This window comes from Nelumbo lutea, chromosome 3 (assembly GCF_056320005.1).
Source record: "Nelumbo lutea isolate HS-2025 chromosome 3, American lotus-T2T, whole genome shotgun sequence".
NCBI classification, from domain to species: domain Eukaryota; kingdom Viridiplantae; phylum Streptophyta; class Magnoliopsida; order Proteales; family Nelumbonaceae; genus Nelumbo; species Nelumbo lutea.
The window spans coordinates 90,825,078-90,847,500 of record NC_142686.1 but is presented as its reverse complement, the minus strand read 5'-3'; the positions used below and the strand labels follow the sequence as shown (position 1 = coordinate 90,847,500).

Sequence of the window (22,423 nt, the reverse complement as noted above, 5' to 3'; positions counted from 1 at the left end):
AGTAGTAGATTCCAACAAACAAACTATAACTGATTTAATGAGCCAATCAATGCGATAGAGGGCTGGTGGAGGGAGGGACTAATCGTTGTGGGATGTGAAATGTGGGGGGAGGGACGAATCGATGCGACAAAGAGCTGTATCTCAGTGGATCATGGCAGCAAGGCCACTCTACCACTTACAATACCCCGTCGCGTATTTAAGTCATCTGCAAAGGATTCTACCCACCGCCTGGTGGAAATTGCGCTTCAAGGCAGCCCACGTGACTCATCTGTCACGAGGGCTTCACAAATGGCACATGCCTTTGGGGGCCTAGAGGCCCCTACTGCGGGTCGGCAATCGAGTGACGGGCGCACACATCGCATGTTTAGCCAGGATTCTAACTTAGAGGCATTCAGTCATAATCCGGCACACGGCAGCTTCGCGCCACTGGCTTTTCAACCAAGCACGATGACCAATTGTGTGAATCAATGGTTCCTCTCGTACTAGGTTGAATTATTATCGCCACTGGCTTTGATTCATGTTGTTTGGTATAATTCTGTGTAAGACCCTAAAACTGGACACTTATAGGAACTTGTGTTAGTTTTAAATGTTCACAGCCATTGGATAAGTCTGGGGAGATTTATCCTGCCAAGGCTGATACTGATGTGCCACCAAGTGTTGGGATGGCTTGTTTCGGCCATCAGCGTAAGACCCAAGGCACATGCAGTATGGGATTGCTTGAACCCTTGAACCGGACCAGATTTCCAATATTGCCCTAGACCTTGGAGACGGATGGGCTAAACTGGAAAGTTACACCTGACCCCTAGACTCGATTATGACACATCACTAGGTGTCGGATCGGGCTATCTTTCATGTGTCAATCAGTGAGATCCCTAGTGGGGGTCAAAACCTAGACATGTTGGGGCAGTCTGAGAACTCATCTGAGTGAGTGATCATAGTGACGGGATCAGCCCCTTTGTCGGACAATGGAAATGATCGGGAATGCACTCTCTCTGATGGAAACCAAACTGCCGGCCGTTGATTTCAATCGTTGGAATTTTGTTTTTGCAAAATTAATATATATATATATATGTATATGTACAGTTTCAAAAGATTTGTAAAACGTTTTAATTCCCGTGATCCATGTGAGTTGAGAGTGCGATATTGTTCCTTGTAGCCGAGGGAGAGGTTTTCTCTTATCCGGCAGTGCTTGATCATTAAGGGCTGAGAGGCTTGGCCCAGGGACCACTTAATGTATGTGTTGGACCCATAGGGTCCATGTGATGGGCTCAAGGGGGTCACTGAGTCTTTTAGTGAATTCGGCTGGGCCGAATTCATGTGGCTGGTGTGTAGATCAATGCTTGGGTCCCACGCTATACAAAGAAGCCCAACTGGGCAGCAGATTGGAAACTATTTAAACATTGAACACTTAATGGGCCAAAAGCCCATTTCAAACTGGGCTGATATGATCACCTATTCATGGGGCAAATCTGAGATTAATGTTAGTAAAAGGATTGGGTCTTTAACCTTATCCACTCTAAAAGACCAAATTCAAATTAGATTTGAATCTGGTAACCTCCTGATAAGATCAGGAGTCAGCTAACTTATCCCCTATCCAAATACTGATTTGGATTGGGATAACTCCCAAAAAATTGGGAGGTTTCTTAATCAAGAAGAAAGAGGAGAAAACCCTAATAGAAATATCAGATTTCGAACTAGGGTTTGTATGCAAGAGATACCTCCTACGAATTGAGATTTTGATCTTTCACAAACTCTAGAGAGAAGAGACACAGTTCAGCCCTCTTCGTCCCTGGATTTCTACTCCTCCAGCAGCCGCCATTCTCTGAGTGGATAGGGTTAAGACCCTATCCTATCTGCTGATCCATCTCGGAATTCGCCCATATTTAACTTATTAAATAAGTCCAATTCGAAATGGGCTTTAGGCCCATTAAGCTTATGTGCTCACTTAACCTTCCTAATTGCTGCCCAATTGGGCTACCTTGAATGGCGTGCGACCCAAGCATTGATCTATAGTGAGCTACCATTGAATATTAAACAAAACTCTTTTGTCCTTCGAAGGTACTTAAGTATGTTTTTCACAGTAGTCCAGTGCTCCTGCCCTGGGTTGGCTTGAAATCTGCTTACTACACTCACTGCCTGAGCAATGTCAGGATGAGTGAACAGCATGGCATACATGATGCTCCTTATGGCAGAGGCATAGGAAACGTCTTTCATGCCATCAATCTCCTCAGAAGCCTTGGGAGACATCTTCTTGGAGAGAGTGAATGTCATCTACATATAAAACTAAGAAGGTAACCTTATCTCCACTGTACTTCCTGTAGACACAGGGTTCATCCGGATTCTGCTTGAAGTCAAATGATTTGACAGTAGAGTCAAAATGGATGTTCTAACTTCTAGAAGATTGCTTAGGTCCATAAATGGATCTATTAAGTTTACATACCATGTTTTCCTAACCTGCAGCAATGAAGCCTTGTGGCTACTACGTATAGATATCTTCAGTAAGATCTCTATTCAGGAATGCAGTTTTGACATCCATCTGCCAAATCTCATAATCACGGTATGCTGCTACAACTACCAGGATCCTAATGGATTTAAGCATGGCCACATGCGAAAAGGTTTCCCCATAATCGATGCCCTCTTTCTGAGTGTACCCTTTCGCCACTAGACGAGCTTTGAAGGTCTCAATCCTACCATTAGGGCCCTACTTCCTCTTGTAAATCCATTTGCAACCGATTGCTTTTACACCGAAGGGCGGATCTACCATAGTCCAGACTCCATTGGTCTCCATTGAGTCCATGTCTACTCTCATGGCCTCCACCCACTTCTAGAAATCTATGTCCAACAAGTGGGAAGATCTTCTATAGTTAGAAAATCCAAAGGACCATCCTTTACCAACCTTGTGATTTGGTCAACACCGATGTGGCTAAGTCGGTAATGCCACAAGCACGTGGGATTAACTGTATCACAAGCTCTCTTCCTGGGGATTTCAGCCAACGTAGTTTCGGTTATGTTAGTTTCTAGAGAAGGATGTAGAACATAGAGACTATTCTCCAGTTACCGATATGCGATGAATCTGTTATTTCTTTTAATAATAATCATATTACTAAAGAAGACAGAATGACCATCTGCACACAGCTTTGAGACAAATCAAATTTCTCCTTAAATTTTGTACATAAAGACAATCTTTCAGTACAATTGTTCCTTATCTAAAAACTAACTCCACGATTCCTATGGCCGCGGCTGCAATAGTTGCAGTAGTCCCCAAGTAGAGTGTGACTTCTCCTTCACTTAGCCTTCTTCTTACCTTGAACCCCTACAGTGAGTTACACGCATGAGTTAAAGCCCTAGAGTCAATACACCAGGACGCAAGAGCTACCAATAAGTTGGTTTCTATAACATAAGTTTCGAGATTACCTTTCTTGGATTCCAGGTAGGCAGGACTGTTCCTTTTCCAGTGGCCGGTCTTCTTGTAGAAGTGACAGGCATCTGATGCCTCATCCTTCCTCTGCTTCTTGGGTTTGGCAGCCTTCTTCTGGGGCTTTTTCTTTGCCTTCCTTTCCTTGCCCAATTTTCCAATTTCAACAAGCATGGTAATGGGTTCATCCTTTTTAATCAATTCTTCGGCCCTCTTCAACATATTGTTGAGTTCCTGCAAGCTGACGTTCAGCTTGTTCATGTTGTAATTCATGATGAATGGATTAAAGGATGGAGGTAGAGAGTTGAGAATAGCATCGACCTGTGTTACCAAATCCAATCTGGATCCAAGAGCCTCCAGTTTGTTGATATAGCCCATCATCCGAAGACAATGGTCGTGAACCTGTTGGCCCTTGGAGATCTGCACGGTCATGAACTGTTTCAAGACCTTCTGCCGAGTAGAAGGATTCTGCTCTTCATACATTGTCTTGAGACTGTCCAATACGTCCTTAGCAAGTTCGATTTGATCGAACTGCCTCTGAATTGGGTTGTCCAAGGAGGCAATGATATAGCAACGGGCAAGGGAGTTTTTCTCCTCCCATTCTTCGTATTCTCTTCTTCAGGCCTCAGAAGCCCTTGAAGGGATAGGAAACCATTATATGGACGCCCAAGATTGCGGAATAAAGGGGGGGCGAATTTCAAAAAATTTTCTTTCCCTTCAACTGGGAATCGAATTCCCTATTTAGAAAATCATATTTTCAATGATCCTTCTTGAACCATAAACTGAACCAGATCTGAACCAAAAGGAGGAGAGAGAGATAATACCTGATACAGAGAAATAATATCTCTCAACGGAGGTATTCACGCCCAAGGTAGAAACCAAAATCTGCTCCCACTAAAGATGGCGCAGTGCAGGGTGGAGCAGAATCAGCAGTGTCCTTCCTAAGAACTTGATTCTTCCCAAGAATCACCTGGGCGGCTAGTGAATACAACTCCTACCAATCTTTTCTCCAAAAGATTGGAATCAAGATCTGATCTTGATTTCTCCCAAGTAATGGAGATCGAACTGCAATAGGCGGCGGCAAGAGAGTATTTGCAGGGTGCAGAATTCTCTCTTCTGTGATCTCAGCTCTAAAGACAAGACTGTTGCTGGTGAGTCTCTTGGATATCTAAAGGCTGCCGCCCCCTCTTCCTTTTATAGACTTAAAGGGATCATCTCCTAATCCCATTAGGAGTTGCTAACCCAAATCATATATGGATTAGAAGTCCCTTTAAGATAAGGGATAATCCTTGTCTTATCTGCAGATTAGATCAGCCAGCTCCTAATCTAATTAGGAAGTTTCCAAATCTAAATCTCATTTAGATTTTGGACTCTCTGAGTGGATAGGGTGTGGGCCCAATCCTATCAGCTGATCTTATCTCAAAATTCGCCCCTTAAAGACTAATCAAATTAGCCCAGTTCGAAATGGGCTTAAGGCCCATTAAGGGTAATGTATTCATTAAGCCTTCCAAACTGCTGCCCAGTTGGGCTTCCTTGTATGGTGTGGGACCCAAACATTGATCTACACATCAGCCACATGGGTTCAGCCCAGCCTTTGTTACAAGGCCTGGCCGAATACACTGTTATGGACAGTGCACCCTCTGAAAATCCATCAGATGGGCTCTATGGGCCCAGCACTTACCCTAAGTAGTCCCTGGGCCAAGCCACCTTGTAACACCCAGGGACTGTGGGCAAATGCAAGATTAGCCCATCAGGTATTATCCCCAATGGCCATACACTCAACCTCTCAGCCCATAATGATCATACACTACCCGACAAGAGAGGACCTCTCCCTCGGCTGCAAGGAACAGTGTTGCACTCTCTCAAGTATGGATCCTGGGAATTAAAACCTTTTGCAAACATTTCAAAACCATAATATATATATACTTTCTATATCTCATATAAAATATATTTTGCAAAACAAATCTCAACAATTGAAATCGGCTGCCGGCAGTCTTGGTTTCCATCAGTGAGAATGGAAACCCAGGTTTTGATCACCCACTATGATCACCCTTTGCCCGACAAAGGGGCTGATCCTGTCACTATGATCACCCACTCAGATGAATTCTCAGATTGTCCCAACATACCCAGGTTTTGACCCCCGCTAAGGATCTCATTGATTGGTATATCAAAGACAACCCAATCTGACACCTAGTACAATATCATAATCGAGTCTAGGGGTCGGGTGTAACTTTCCAGTTTTGCCCATCAATCTCCAAGGTCCAGGGCAATACTGGAAATCTGGTCCAGTTCAAAGATTCAATTAATCCCACACTGTATATGCCTAGGGTCTCACCCGGTAGCTGAGACAAGCCACCCCAACCGACATGGTGGCACCACAGTGTCAGCCTTGTCAGGATAGGTCTCCCTAGACCGACCCACTGGCTGTGAACATTCTAAACTAACACGAGTCTCATTAAGTGTCCAGTTTAAGGGTATTACACAGAAACATACCAAGGGAACATGAATCAAATATGCACTTTTATTCATTTACAATAAACTCATAAAGTACATCAATTTGATTGAAGCTAAGGGCATACAAAACTGTCTAACAGCCCTATCTCCCGGATGATCCGACACAGGATTCTTGGCTACCTTGTCCAATTTCTCAAAGGTTAATACCAACATAAGTTTCCTGTACCAGTCGGCATAGTTTGGGCCCTTCATCTTGTTGTCATCAAGCAGCTTTGCAAATTGTCCATTTGCCATTTTCTGATAAAAGAGCAAACATCAATCCATAACCTAATTTGATTCATGTTCATTACATAGATATGGATTTTAATCTACGTTCCATTTCCATTTATTCATCTCTGAGATTTCCCTCCTTTCTCAGTGACGGAGACTACAGGTTGTCTCTAGAAATGTGGCAAATCACATAGGGTGCATGGAGCCAACTGTTTCAGCTGCATAACCCCACCACCTTTCTGTGAAGGATCATATTCATTCATCATATGATCTTTCCCTTTGGCCTCTATCAGACAAGGTTCAAAGCCGTTTTCAGGTAAATCTTTCTATCCAGTGAGTGCTTAGCCATCATATTCATGAATGCTAAGGTACTGTGAGAGAGTTCCCATTTTCTGGTGAAGCCACTCCAACATCAGTTTATGACGCCTCTATCATCTTATGAAACATTCAGACAAGCCCAACAGCAAATGGATAGCCTATTTTCTGGTGCGTTTCCTCATTACTGAAGGACCCATCCTCAGGTTAATGATGGAATGACTTTAGAGAGTTCATCATATGAATCTCCCTATCACATGCACTCATATTAGCTGGAGGGAACAATCAATTACGCCCTAGTTTGATCTAGGTCAAACCCAAGTGGCTCCCACTGACTTTCATAAAGTCAGATTTCGGTGGGCCCTAATCGGCTAGGGTCTCGCACATATCCTCTCCATGAGGAGTGGGGCCCACCACTGAGGGAGGTCATCCAATGACCAAAAGGGACACCATGGCAATGATGTTCATTCAGCCATGGTGTGCGCAGGAGCCACTATCGATCGAGCATGGACCATGTACTTATGGCCCATGTACGTAGCACATCACAAATCCATACATCACATGCAAGGATAAATTGATCCAATCAATTAATTATTTGTAAAGCCCATTTGAAGCTCATTTTAAATCCATAATGTTAACCATTAATATTATCTAGGTATATGGGTTGAATTAGGATTGATGGGTTCGGCCCATATAGCTTTATCCGCAGAGTGAGCTTTTAGTAGTTTTAACCATTTAAAACTAGGCCCTTATAGGTTGGGCCGAATTAACCATTTAATTAAATATCAATCCTCAGGCCCATCAGTGGGAAAATTAGGGCTGACTTTCATCCTTGATTGAACCCTAGATTCGGTCCAAATAATTTGAACCAATCTTGGTTCAAATGGGTCTATGGTTTGATCTTTAATTAAATCTTTAATTCAAGAAAATAATCTAAAATTAAATACTGATAAAAGAAAAAACAATAATCAGTTTCATAGGGCTGTTCGCACACTCCATCCTGCAAAATAGAGGTTAGATCACTGGTTGCAGTTTCATAAACTACTAATCGCATATTGCAATTCTCTTATTTGCGAAATCTCCTTCTCTATGCCATCCTCTTCGATCCAAAACAAAATAAATAGAAATCCTAATTTCTATTAATAATTACATCAGATTGAATACCTATACATTCAGTCTAAAAATAAAAAAAAAATCATTTTACGGACCAAATGTAATAAAACAATCCATTAACTACACAAATGCAGGTTCCCTGTGCAAATCAAGATTTTGATCTCCTCTTGTACGAACAACCCATAAATCAAGAAAATCATAAAGAACAATTCTAAACAATAATCAGATTTATATTAAATTAATTTCAGATTATTCGCCCATAATTTTGGGAACAAATTTTCCAAAACCCATATCTGCACAAATTGGGTAGTACACCTTCTGCCCATTTGCGTAGGTTCAGATCTGAAACAAATTGGTTCAAGATTTGAACCATGGCTCTGATACCATTGAATGGATGAGAGATCCATTGTATGGACGCCCAAATCTTGTGGAATAAAGCAGTGAATTTCAGAAATTTTTCTCTCCCTTCAACTGGGAATCGAATTCCCAGTTTGGAAAATCATATTTTCAAGGATCAATCTTGAACCACAAACTGAACCAGATCTGAACCAAAAGGAGTAGAAGAGGATTATTCCTGAAATGGAGAAAAAATATCTCCCAACGAAGGTGTTCACGCCCAAGGAAGGATCCAAAGACTACTCCCACTGAAAATGGCGGAGTGCAGGATGGAGCAGAATCAGCAGTATTCTTCTCCAACAATTCTGTCATTTGCAAGAAACAGCAGGATGGTGCGTGAGCACAACTTCCAATCAATTATTTCCCAAAGAACTGATGTCAAGATCGAATCTTGACTTCTTCCACAACTGGAGATTGAACTGGATGTCTGGCGACTGCAGGAAGGAGGCAGCAAGAAAGATCATTGCAAGGATTGCAGAAATCTTTCTTCTGTGGTTTCAGCTCTAAAGAGGATCTGATTACCTAATTCTTCTCAAGGCTTCCACCCACTCCTTCTTTTGTAAACCCAAAAGATCAGCTCCTAATCCAATTAGGAGTTGCTAACCCAAATTATATTTGGATCAGACATCCCCTTAGGTGATAAGGATAAACCCTTATCTTATCTACAGATTATATCAGCCTTCTCCTAATCTCATTAGGAGGTTTCTAGATCTGAATCATATTCAGATATGGACTCTCTGAGTGGATAGGGTTAAGACCCTATCCTATCTGTTGATCCATCTCAGAATTTGCCCATATTTTATTTATTAAATAAGTCCAGTTCAAAATGGGCTTTAGGCCCATTAAGCTTATGTGCTCACTTAACCTTCCTAACTGCTGCCTAGTTGAGCTACCTTGAATGGCGTGAGACCCAAGCATTGATCTAACACATCAGCCACATGGGTTCGGCCTAGCTTTTGTTACAAGGCCTGGCCGAATACACTGCTATGGACAGTGCACCCCCTGAAACCCATCAAATGGGCTCTATGGGCCCAACACTTACCCTAAGTGGTCCCTAGGCCAAACCACCTTGTAACACCTAGGGACTGTGGGCAGATGCAAGATTAGTCCATCAGGTATTATCCTCAATGGTTTTACACTTAACCTCTCTGCCCATAACGATCATCCATGTCTGACTAAAGAGGACCTCTCCCTTGGCTGCAAGGAACAGTGTTGCACTCTCTATTTATATGGATCCCGGGAATTAAAACCTTTTGCAAACATTTTAGAAACCATAATATATATACTTTTATATCTCATATAAAATATATTTTGCAAAACAAATCTCAACAATTGAAATCGGCTGCCGGCAGTCTTGGTTTCCATCAGTGAGAGTGCATCCCTGATCATTATCTTGGTCCGACAAAGGGGCTGATACTATCACTATGATCACCCACTCAGATGAATTCTCAAACTATCCCAACATACCCAGGTTTTGACCCCCGCTAAGGATCTCACTGATAGATACATCAAAGACAACCAAATCTGACACCTAACGCAATATCATAATCGAGTCTCTAGGTTGGGTGTAACTTTCCAGTTTTACCCATTAATCTCCAAGGTCCAGGGCAATACTGGAAATCTGGTCCAGTTCAAAGATTCAATTAATCCTACACTATATATGCCTAGGGTCTCACCCTGGCAGCTGAGACAGGCCACCCCAACATCTACACCAACTCTCCAACACCTAATGGGGCAAGGGAGTGAGGGGCAACGATGCGTGACGCTAAGGTAGGCGAGCCCTTGCCCTAAGGGCCTCGGGCGCAACATGCATTCAAAGACTCGATGGTTCACGGGATTCTGCAATTCACACCACGTATCTTATTTCGCTACGTTCTTCATCGATGCAAGAGCCGAGATATCCATTGTCGAGAGTCATTTTTGAAAATAGAAGCAAAACACCCAACAATGTTGGGACTATGCACCCTTCCATGGAGATTCCTGGGCACCATCCGCGCCCGAAATTGGTTGTTAGCTAGGAGGCCATGAGACAATGTGTCGAGTGCAACCCCTAACAAGCAAGAGATGGCCATGGAGGTCGTACCCCAAGACCAACCCTCATGGGCCCTTGCGAGCATCACATGTTCACAGGCCTTTCCGTGGGGCAAGCATCGACAATGATCCTTCCGCAGGTTCACCTACGGAAACCTTGTTACGACTTCTCCTTCCTCTAAATGATAAGGTTTTGTAGACTTCTCGCGACGTCGTGAGTGGTGAACCACCCACGTCGCCACGATCCGAACACTTCAATGGGCCATTCCATTGGTTGGAGCGACGGGTGGTGTACAAAGGGAAGGGACGTAGTCAACGCGAGCTGATGACTCGCGCTTACTAGGAATTCCTCGTTGAAGACCAACAATTGCAATGATCTATCCCCATCACATTGAAATTTTCCAAGATTACCTGGACATGTCGACCAAGGCTATAAACTCATTGAATACATCAGTGTAGCGTGCATGCGGCCCAGAACATCTAAGGGCATCACAGACCTATTATTGCCTCAAACTTTTGTGGCCTAAACGGCCATAGTCCCTCTAAGAAGTTGGTCGTGGAGGGTGCCTCCGCATAGCTAGTTAGCAGGCTAAGGTCTCGTTCATTAACGGATTTAACCAGACAAATCGCTCCACCAACTAAGAATGGTCATGCACCACCTCCCATAGAATCAAGAAAGAGCTCTCAGTCTGTCAATCCTTACTATGTCTAGACTTGGTAAGTTTCCCCGTGTTGAGTCAAATTAAGCTGCAGGCTCCACTCCTGGTGGTGCCCTTCCATCAATTCCTTTAAGTTTCAACCTTGCGACCATACTCCCCTTGGAACCCAAAGACTTTGATTTCTCATAAGGTGCCAGCGGAGTCCTAAAAGCAACATCTGTTGATCCCTGGTCGGCATCGTTTATGGTTGAGACTAGGATGGTATCTAATCATCTTTGAGCCCCCAACTTTCGTTCTTGATTAATGAAAACGTCCTTGGAAAAGGCTTTCACAGTGGTTCATGTTTCATAAATCCAAGAATTTCACCTCTGACTATGGAATACGAATGCCCCTGACTGTCCCTGTTAATCATTACTCCAATCCCGAAGGCCAACGTAATAAGACCGAAATCCTATGATGTTATCCCATGCTAATGTATACAGAGCGTAGGCTTGCTTTGAGCATTCTATATTCTACAAAGTTACAGCACCGGAGGCACGACCCGGCCAATTAAGGCCAAGAATGCATCATCGGTAGAAGGGACGAGACGACCGGTGCACACCGCATGGCAGACCGGTCGACCCAACCCAAGGTCCAACTATGAGCTTTTTAACTACCACAACTTAAATATACGCTATTGGAGCTGGAATTACCATGGCTACTGGCACCAGACTTGCCCTCCAATGGATCCTCGTTAAGAGATTTAGATTGTACTCATTCCAATTACCAAACTCGTAGAGCCCGGTATTGTTATTTATTGTTACTACCTCCCCATGTCAGGATTGGGTAATTTGCTCGCCTGCTGCCTTCCTTGGATGTGGTAGCTATTTCTCAGGCTCCCTCTCTGGAATCGAACCCTAATTCTCCGTCACCCGTCACAACCATAGTAGGCCACTATTCTACCATCAAAAGTTGATAGGGCAGAAATTTGAATGATGCATCGCCAGCACAAAGGTCATGCGATCCGTCGAGTTATCAAGAATCATCAGAGCAACGGGCAATGCCCACATCGACCTTTTATGTAATAAATGCATCCCTTCCAGAAGTTGGGGTTTGGTGCACGTATTAGCTCTAGAATTACTACTGTTATCCGAGTAGTAGATACCATCAAACAAACTATAACTGATTTAATGATCCATTCGCAGTTTCACAGTCTGAAATAGTTCATACTTACACATGTATGGCTTAATCTTTGAGACAAGCATATGACTACTAGTAGGATCAACCAGGTAGCATTCCTTGTCGACACCCCAACCCGCATGAGATCATCCAAAAACATCAAACGCTCTACACGGTTGCAATTGTCAATCTCATATGAAGACATATAATTGGATGGCAACAGGGGACCTAAGGCTCCTACCCTTGGCATCTTCCGCATCCAAGAGCACACACAATAGACATGTGCCGAGTGCATTGCACAATCACAAGACAATGCATGGCATCACGTTCTTCGTGTTCATGGCTGCTCACCCTCCACAGGGGGAGGAGAGAGACAAACTATCACTCAAGGGGTATCAATTCCATTTCTTTGGGTAGGCAACACAGGAACCATCCACACACACCTAGATAGCAACAACTAGCTTGGGGGAAACTGAAGAGGAGGGGCAGGTTAATGGTTCTGACCACAAGCACAGAGCTCATCAACACATGCCATTCAAACACCACTCGCGCGCATCACGTACACCTTCAGGCAACCACCCCCAAACGAACGACGCATCAATGACACATAGAATGGCCGAAAGGAGCACCCAAAGGCCCCACTAAACATGGAAAGCAACTACCAACATGAATCAACATCCGAAAAGGGTCATGACAGGTTTGTCGAAGCCCTCAAAATTAGTATTGGTCCCACAATAAGATACTTGCAGTAAAAATGGTGCTAGGTCAAATCCCACAGGGAGCAAATCAGTAATCTCTTAGTCGAACGGATAAAGTAATTGAGTGGAAAATTTAATAACTAAAATTTAAAAGAATAAGAAAGCAATAACAAACTAAACGAACAAGAGAAAAATTAGTCTTACCGAATTCTGGTTCAAGGGTTCAGGTTGAAGGGATAGGATATCCATCACATGGACGCCCAAACCCGGCATTCGATCAACACTTATCACCACTCAACTGGCTATGATTGCTGAAGGGATAGGATATCCATCACATGGACGCCCAAAGATCGCGGAATAAGGGGGCGAATTTCAAAAAATTTTCTCTCCCTTCAACTGGGAATCAAATTCCCTATTTAGAAAATCATATTTTCAAGGATCATTCTTGAGCCATAAGCTGAACCAGATCTGAACCAATAGGAGTATGGAGGGATAATACCTGATACAGAGATGCAGTATCTCCCAATGGAGGTGTTCACGCCCAAGGAAGGATCCAAAATCTGCTCCCACTGAAGATGGCGCAGTGCAGGGTGGAGCAAAATCAACAGTGTTCTTGCAAAAGAACTTGACCCTTCGCAAGAATCAAGTGGGTGGATTGTGAATATAACTCATTGGTATCAAGATCAAATCTTGATTTCTCCCAAGAACTAGAGATCGAACTACTGGAGGCGGTGGCTGCAGGAAGGAGTCGGAAGAGAGTATTTGCAGGGTGCAGAATTCTCTCTTCTGGTAATCTCAGCTCTGAAGACAAGGATCTGTGGATTGCATATCTAAAGGTTGCCGCCCCCTTCTCCTTTTATAATCTTAAAGGGATCAGCTCCTAATCCCATTAGGAGTTGCTAACCCAAATCATATTTGGATTAGAAGTCCCCTTAAGTGATAAGGGATAACCCTTATCTTATCTGCAGATTAGATCAACCATCTCCTAATCTAATTAGGAGGCTTCCAGATCTAAATCTTATTTAGATCTTGGACTCTCTAAGTGGATAGGGTCTGGGCCCAATCCTATCAGCTGATCCATCTCAGAATTCACCCCTTAAGTGACTAACCAAATTAGCCTAGTTCAAAATGGGCTTAAGGCCCATTTAAGGTTATGTATTCATTTAGCCTTCCAAACTGTTGCCCAGTTGGGCTTCCTTGTATGGCGTGGAACCCAAAGATTGATCTATACATCAGCCACATGGGTTCAGCCCAGCCTTTGTTACAAGGCCTGGCCGAATACACTGTTATGGACAGTGCATCCCCTGAAACCCATCAGACGGGCTCTATGGGCTCAACACTTACCCTAAGTGGTCCCTGGGCCAAGCCACCTTATAACACCCAGGGACTGTGGGCAGATGTAAGATTAGCCCATCAGGTATTATCCTCAATGGTCTTACACTCAACCGCCTAACCCATAATGATCATACACTACCCGACAAGAGAGGACCTCTCCCTCGGCTGCAAGGAACAGTGTTGCACTCTCTGCTTATATGGATCCTGGGAATTAAAACCTTTTGCAAATCATTTCAAAACCATAATATATATACTTTTATATCTCATATAAAATATATTTTGCAAAAAAAATCTCAACAATTGAAACCGGCTGCCGGTAGTCTTGGTTTCCATCAATGAGAGTGCATCCCCGATCATTACCTTTGTCGAACAAAGGGGCTGATCCTATCACTATGATCACCCACTCAGATGAATTCTCAAATTGTCCCAACATACCTAGGTTTTGACCCTTACTAAGGATCTCACTAATCGGTACATCAAAAACAGCCCAATCCGACACCTAGTGCAGTATAATAATCGAGTCTAGGGATCGGGTGTAACTTTCCAGTTTTTCCCATCAATCTCCAAGGTCCAGGGCGATACTGGAAATCTGGTCCAGTTCAAAGATTCAATTAATCCTACACCGTATGTGCCTAGGGTCTCACCCTAGCAGCTGAGACAGGCCACCCCAACCGACTTGGTGGCACCACAGTGTCAGCCTTGTCAGGATAGGTCTCCCTAGACTGACCCACTGGCTGTGAACATTCTAAACTAACACAAGTCTCATTAAGTGTCTAGTTTAACGGTATTACACAGAAACATACCAATGGAACATGAATCAAATATGCACTTTTATTTATTTACAATAAACTCATATAGTACAACATTTTGATTGAAGCTAAGGACATACAAAACTGTCTAACAATAGCGTCCATATTAAACAGTGATAGCATTAAGATTTGTGAAAATAGTTAAACCAAAATAACAACAATTGAGATAGCTGCAATTACTGAATCTTGTTCCATTGATTCCTTTATGTTGAACCATGTTAAAACATTGGTCAAAGGCTGTCATGAACAATTGACCCAAAAAGATATCTACCTAATTTCTACTTGCACCATTATTCGTGACAATTATGGATCACCGAAATCATGGATAGCAGTAGGAAAATCAACATTAATTCAGTTTGTCCAACTAATTAACATCAACATCCAAAATATGCTCAAGAATCAATGAATACTTGAATTAGAAAGCAAAAAAATAAATTAACTATAGAACCTCACAATGACACAATCGAACCTCCCACCTTGAACTAGAAAAAGAAACTTAGCGGCTCATGATCTACACAATCTCCATGCTTTTCTTCTCCATAGCCGAACTGCCTTCTTGAGCTTCTTGGTCTTCTTGATGATCTCTTGGATCTGAGAGTGAGTGATTGCTAGAGCTGGTTCACCCACCTCTTTATATAGCCAAAGGAGAGGGCTGTTTTCCAACTCCTTCTAGGAGATCATCTTATCTTTAGGGAGTCTTGATCTTCTTTGAACTAATCTTATCCTATCTCTTATGTAATGATCTAATCTCAATCTCTCTAGGATTACACTCAAGACTTTAGATCTGATAAGACTCTCTCTTTAAAGATTACATTCGAGATTTGGACTCTTGACTCTTGAATTCGAGTTGGGCTGCTTTAAAACTTGGACTGCTTCAAGGTACTTCTGCGAGTTGGGCTTAAGTTGTAAAATGGGCCTGGCTATGAATTTACTCCGATTTCGGGCTCATTTTCATACTTGATGTGGGCCGAATCTGTTAAAGCCCAAAACATAAAAGTTGTGGGCCTTCCTTTTATCTTTATAATTTTTCTTGAATTGTCCAATTTAGAGTCCGGAATTGAGAGTTAGGCCCAGATTACTAACTATCACCCAAACTATGCAAAATCACCCGATTTGCCTTCTTTTCTTCCAATTGCCTTCTTTAATGACCTGGATCGAAATACAAGAGTATTGAGTTCACTTAAGTGCTAAAATAATGTAGAAAGATGAAAATTAGGGAACAAAAATAGGGTTCCTTTCAATCTCATCAAACCCCCCCACACTTAAACTTTGCCCGTCCTCAGGCAAGGCAAAACTCAAGCAAAACAAGAGAACCTAACTATTGCAACTCTCTTCTTTTTCCCAATACGAGGCATGCTTTTGTTTAGACTTGGTAACCTTCCCTCTTCCATCTCTTTCTCCTCTTCTTCTCATTCAAGAGTGATCACAAATCACCCATCCTCATGGTCCCAGGTTAAATCGACAATCAAGGAGACAAGCCTTCCCGGCTGAAGCATCCTTGGCTGAATGGTTACTCATTGCTTTAACAAACCAATACAGCCATATTCACTTACCTTTCTTTGTTTCTTAAGCCAAAACAAGGTGTGCTTATTGCCATAAGCTTGCTATGTATCACATCTCCACCACTTAGTATAAATTCCAAGGATTTGAAGGTGAGAAAAGGGGTAGGGGTTCTAAGTCGAGTGCATTCTATGCTCCATCTCCCCTTTGCTTTCTCTTTCAAGGTGTGAGTGCATTTTATACTCCATCTCACACTTGTTTTCGTTTCCATATGTGAGTGCATTTTATGCTCCATCTCACATTGGTCACGATTTTTTTTTGTCAAGAATCACAAGGTCTAACCGCCTGATCCTTGAATTCATTGATCATGGTCTCAATATGCCTAACACAACAAGTTCTAGAATAATCAAACAATGTTTGACAGATAATTATGTGAAAATCAATTGTGCATCTTGCCTATTGATCGATTAAAATCATGGGGTACCATATGTAGCCAAGAAAGATTCAGTTAGTCATGCTTGCATCCTATCTTATCTATTCAGCCTAAGCACATGATTCCTGATAAGTTGAAATCATTCAAGGATAAGTTTCCAGGGAGCTGAGATTTCAAGAAGGTAAGGTATCCCAAATTCCCATCAGATTTTCCTAATCCCCCTCACACTTAAGTTATACATTGTCTCCAATGTATCTGATTATGCATAAAGTAGAAGGATTTGGGGGTACTTCCTTCTTTGTCTTGTTGGGTTCCTACTACACACAAAAATCAAAACCAAAAAAAATAACAAAACACAATGAGTTGCCTCCCATAAGCACAATTATTTAATGTCGTTATGCTCAATGTCCTCCTTTTGCTCCTTTAATCCAATGAATACCGTGGAATGACTGGAGTGTAGCTTACCTGGCATGAGTTGAATTCAAGAATTATGCAATAAGACCTTTTGTCCAATTTTAAATTATTTTCTTAAGAGTACATTGTCATGGAATGATTTGGTCTTTTCTTTGTAGATTCTTGAATTTTCATATGCCTCTAACCTCAACTCTTCCAGCTCTTGCAATTGGAGCTTCCTTTCCGTCCCTGCTTCTTCCATATTCATGTTGCATCGCTTGATTGCCCAATAGGCCCTATGTTCATTTTCGATTGGCAAGTGGCAAGATTTGCCAAAAATTAACCTGTAAGGGGACATACCTATTGGGGTCTTGTAAGCTGTTCGATACGCCCAAAGAGCTTCATCTAGACGTAGGCTCCAATCCTTCCTTCCCGGATTCACCATCTTTTCCAGGATGGACTTTACCTCTCTTTTGGAAATTTCATCTTGCTCGTTAGTCTAGGGATGATAAGAAAAGGCAATTCGGTGATGTACCCCATATCTTCTCAACAAGGTTTCGACTGTTCTATTGCAAAAGTGAGTCCCTTGATTGCTTATGATGGATCAAGGGATGCCAAACCTACTAAAGATGTTAGACTTGATAAACCCTACAACACATTTAGAATCGTCAGTTTTGGTGGCTTTGGCTTCCACCCATTTTGGGACATAATTGACTGTCAAACGTATGTAAAAAAAACCACAAGAGAGAGGAAAGGGTCCCATGAAATCAATACCCCAAACATCTAATATTTCACATATAAGAATGGGGGTTTGGGGCATCTCATTCCTACGAGATAGTGTACCTGTTTGTTGACATCTTTCACAGGTTTTACAAAACAAGTATGCATCTCTAAATAGGGTGGCCCAATATAACCCACTATCCAAAACTTTTTGAGCAGTTCTCTTTGGCTCAAAATGGCTACCACAAGCATAATTATGAAAAAACATTAGAATTGACATATGCTCCTCCTTAGGGACACATCTCCTAATCATTTGATTAGAACAAAACTTCCATAGATAGGGTTCGTCCCATACATAATATTTCGCCTTGTACCTGATTTTGTTCTTCATGGATTTGCTAAGGTCATTAGGCAAGAATCCGGTGACCAGGTAGTTCACAATATCAGCATACCATGGAACCATACATCTCATGTGAAACAATTGCTCATCAAGAAACAACTCACAAATGGGTGAGGAGTTCTCATCTTTCACCAACCTACTTAGGTGATCCGCCACCGAGTTTTCACCTCCCTTTCGATCGTTGATCTCTAAATCAAACTCTTGGAGCAAGAGTATCCATCTTATCAGCCTCAGTTTTGACTACTTCTTCGCTAGTAGGTATTTCAAAGCTGCATGGTCAGAAAATACAAGTACTTTAGAGCCAAGCAAATATGATCTAAATTTATCTAAGGCAAACACAATAGCTAGTAGCTCTTTTTCGGTAGTTGTGTAATTGCTTTGAGCAGCCTTCAACATTTTGGAAGCATAGTAAATGACATGGCTCCTTCTATCTATTCGTTGCCCTAGAACAGCCCCTACCGCATAGTTGCTTGCACCGGTCATGATCTCAAAGAGCAAGTTCCAATTGAGTGGTTGAATAATGGGTACAATTGTTAATAAATTCTTAAGCTTGTCAAATGCTTCCTTGCACTCATCACCAAAATCGAAAGGCACATCCTTTTGTAGCAAATTGGACAATGGTAGGGCAATTTTTGAAAAATCCTTGATGAACTTGCGAAAAAAACTTGCATGTCCAAGAAAGGAACGAACCTCCCTAACATTTGTAGGGTAGGGTAAGCTCACAATCAAATCAATTTTGGCCTTGTCGACCTCTATTCCTCTAGCTGAAATGACATGTCCCAACACAATGCCTTCCTTCACCATAAAGTGGCATTTTTCATAGTTTAAGACAAGATTTGTTTCCACACACCTATTCAGAATTTTACTTAAACTATTTAGGCAGTCATCAAATGAATCACCATACACAGTAAAATCATCCAGGAACACTTCAATGCATTTTTCAATAAAATCAGAAAATATGCTCATCATGCATCTTTGAAAAGTGCCCGGAGCGTTACACAAACCAAAGGGCATTCGTCTGTAGGCAAAGGTGCTGAATGGACAAGTGACTTGCGCAATAACAATCTGATAATACCATAAGAACCCATCAAGAAAATAGAAGAAAGCCTTATCTGTCAACCTCTCTAGCATCTGATCAATGAAGGGTATGGGAAAATGGTCCTTTCGAGTGGCCAAGTTGAGTTTTCAAAAATCTATTACCATTCGCCAGCCACTTTGTACCATCATGGCAACTAGTTCATTATTTTGATTTTTTACTACAGTAATCCCAGTTTTCTTAGGTACAATATGAATAGGACTTACCCATTTGCTGTTTGAAATTGGATAAGTTATCTCTTCATCTAATAGTTTAAGCACTTCTTTCATTACTACCTCTTTCATTACCGGGTTGAGTTTTCTTTGTGGTTCTCTAACCAGTTTGGCATAATCATCCAAAATAATCCTATGCATGCAAATTGAGGGGCCGACCCCTTTCATGTCGGCTAAGGTCCAGCCTGTAAGAATGGTAGGATCCATCTAATGGACGCCATAAAGGTTGCGGAATGGGTGGGCGAATTTCAAAAATTTCCTACCTTCTCTCAACTGGGAATCATATTCCCTAAATTTAGAATACAATATTCAAGGATCCTACTTGAACCATAATCAAACCAGATTTGTACCAAAAGATAAATGGGAGGAATATACCTGATTCGGAGAAGTAGTATCTCCCAAAGTTGGTGTTCACGCCCAAAGAATGCTCCAAGATCCGTTCCTGCTGAAGATGACACAGCTGTGAATGGAACAGAACCAGCAGGGTGCGTCCTACACACTGGATCCTTCACAAGAATCCTCTGGAAGTACTAAACACTGAATCCTTTTCAGTCTTTCTTGCAAGACTGATGTCAAGAACAGATTTCTTGACTTTCTTTTCTACAAAGATCTAATCTTGCAATGGCAGATGGCGGCGGCAGGAGGAGATCTCCAAAACCGAAAAAGGCTGAACTTCTTTTTCTGTTTTTCTGGAGAGTATGAGTCAGATCTGATCTGAATTCGCAGGAGATATCCTATACCTCTTCAAGGTGGTTCGAAATCTCCTCCTTTCTTCTTGATTAAGAAACCTCCTTTTTAGGAGTTATCCCAATCCAAATCAGTATTTGGATAGGGGATAATCTTAATCCTTTTGTGCAGATAGAGTTAGCTTACTCCTGATCTTATCAGGAGGTTACCAGATTCAAATCTAATTTGAATTTGGTCTCTAAGAGTGGATAAGGCTAAAGGCCCAATCCTTTTACTAACTTTAATCTCAAATTCGCCCCAAGGATGGGTGATCATATCAGTCCACCTCGAAATGGGCTTTTGGCCCATTAAGTGTTCAGTGTCTAATTACTTTCCAATCTGCTGCCCAGTTGGGCTTCTTTGTATGGCGTGGCACCCAAGCATTGATCTACACACCAGCCACATGGGTTCGGCCCAGCCTTTAATACAAGGCCCAGCCGAATTCACTGAAAAACTCAATGAACCCCTTGAGTCCATCATATGGACCCTATGGACCCAACACTTACATTCAGTGGTCCCTGGGCCAAGCCATCTTATAAAAACCCAGGGACTGTGGGCAGGTGCAAGATTAGCCCATCAGGTATTATCCTCAATGGTCTTACACTTAACCTCTTAGCCCTTAATGATCAAGCACTGCCCGACAAGAGAGGACCTCTCCCTCGGCTGCAAGGTACAGTGCCGCACTCTCCTCTCACATGGATCCCGGGAATTAAAACCATTTGCAAACAATTCGAAACCGTACATATATATATAAATATATTAATTTTGCAAAACAAAATTCCAACGATTGAAATCAACTGCCGGCAGTTTGGTTTCCATCAGAGAGAGTGCATTCCCGATCATTACCCTTTGTCTGACAAAGTGGCTGATTCTGTCACTATGAAGGCAAGGTTCACAAGTGGTATTTTCTACAGTTAAATGGCCGCTTAGACATCTTTCCTTGAAGGCAAGGTTCACAAGTGGGAAGATTTTCTACAGTTAGAAAATCCAAAGGACCATCCTTTACCAACCTTTTGATTCGGTCAATACTGATATGGCCAAGTCGGTAATGCCAGAGGCACGTGGGACTTACTGTATCACGATTCCTTTTCTTGGTATTTTCGACCGACGTAGTTTCGGTTAAGTTAGTTTCCAGAGAAGGATGTAGAACATAGAGACCGTTCTCTTGTTCCCCACATGCGATGAATTTATTATTCCGTTTAACAGTAATCACATTACTAAAATAAACAGTATATCCATCAGCACACAGTTTTGAAACAGAAATTAAATTTCTTCTCAAGTTCTGTACATAAAGACAATCTTTAAGTACAAGTATTCCTTCTTTAAAAACTAATTCTACGGTTCCTATTGCCGCTGCTGCAACACTTGCAGTTGTTCCCAAGAATAATGTCACTTCACCTTCACTCAACCTTCTGCTAACTTTGAACCCCTGCAGTGAGTTACACGCATGAGTTGAAGCCCCGGAGTCAACACACCAGGACACAGAAGTAACTAACAAGTTAGTTTCTATGACACAAGTTTCGATGTTACCTTTCTTAGATTCCAGGTAGGCAGGACAATTCCTCTTCCAGTGGCCGGTCTGCTTGCAGAAGTGACAGACATCAGATGCCTTGTTCTTCTTCTGCTTCTTAGGATTGGTAGCCTTCTTCTGAGGCTTCTTTGCCTTTCTCTTTTTCTTGCCCAATTTGTTAGCTTCAGCAAGCATAACCACAGGCTCATCCTTCTTGAGTAGATCCTCGGCTCTCTGCAACATATTGCTGAGTTCCTGGACGCTGACATTCAGCTTATTCATATTGTAGTTCATTGTGAACGCATTGAAGGAAGAGGGCAAAGAATTGAGGATGGCATCCACTTGCGTGCCAAGATCTAGCCCGGATCCAAGAGCTTCAAGTTCATTAATGTAACCCATCATCTGAAGACAATGGTCATGAACTTTCTGCCCTTTGGTCATCTGCGCGGTCATGAACAATTTCAGGACCTTCTGTCGAGTAAAACAGTTCTGCTCTTCATACATTGTTCTTAGACTGTCCAATATGTCCTTGGCAAGTTCGATTTGATCGAACTGCCTCTGTATTGAGTTGTCTAATGAGGCAACGACAAAGCAGCGGGCTAGGGAGTTCTTATCCTCCCACTCTTGGTAGTCCCTCCTACGGGCCTCAGAAGCCCTATCACCTGGACGTTCCGGTGCAGGATTTTTCACCACCTTGTCTAACTTTTCGGAAGTTAGGACCAGCATAAGATTTTTGTACCAGTCAGCATAGTTTGGGCCCTTTAGCTTGTTATCGTCTAG

At 42.3% G+C, this 22,423-nt stretch overlaps 2 non-coding genes and 1 pseudogene across 2 annotated transcripts; all 3 read right to left on the bottom strand.

Moving 5' to 3' along the window:
• The window catches only part of LOC148866712 (18S ribosomal RNA), a 1,640-nt pseudogene extending 1,543 nt beyond the window's left edge, over positions 1-97 (bottom strand).
• A 9,626-nt stretch (positions 98-9,723) lies between these two features.
• On the bottom strand, positions 9,724-9,879 carry LOC148866711 (5.8S ribosomal RNA). The gene has a single exon (XR_016112028.1). It is a non-coding gene; the product is annotated as a 5.8S ribosomal RNA (ribosomal RNA).
• A 238-nt stretch (positions 9,880-10,117) lies between these two features.
• Positions 10,118-11,924, bottom strand: LOC148866710 (18S ribosomal RNA). Its single transcript, XR_016111324.1, has one exon. It is a non-coding gene; the product is annotated as an 18S ribosomal RNA (ribosomal RNA).
• Between the last annotated feature and the right edge of the window lie 10,499 nt (positions 11,925-22,423).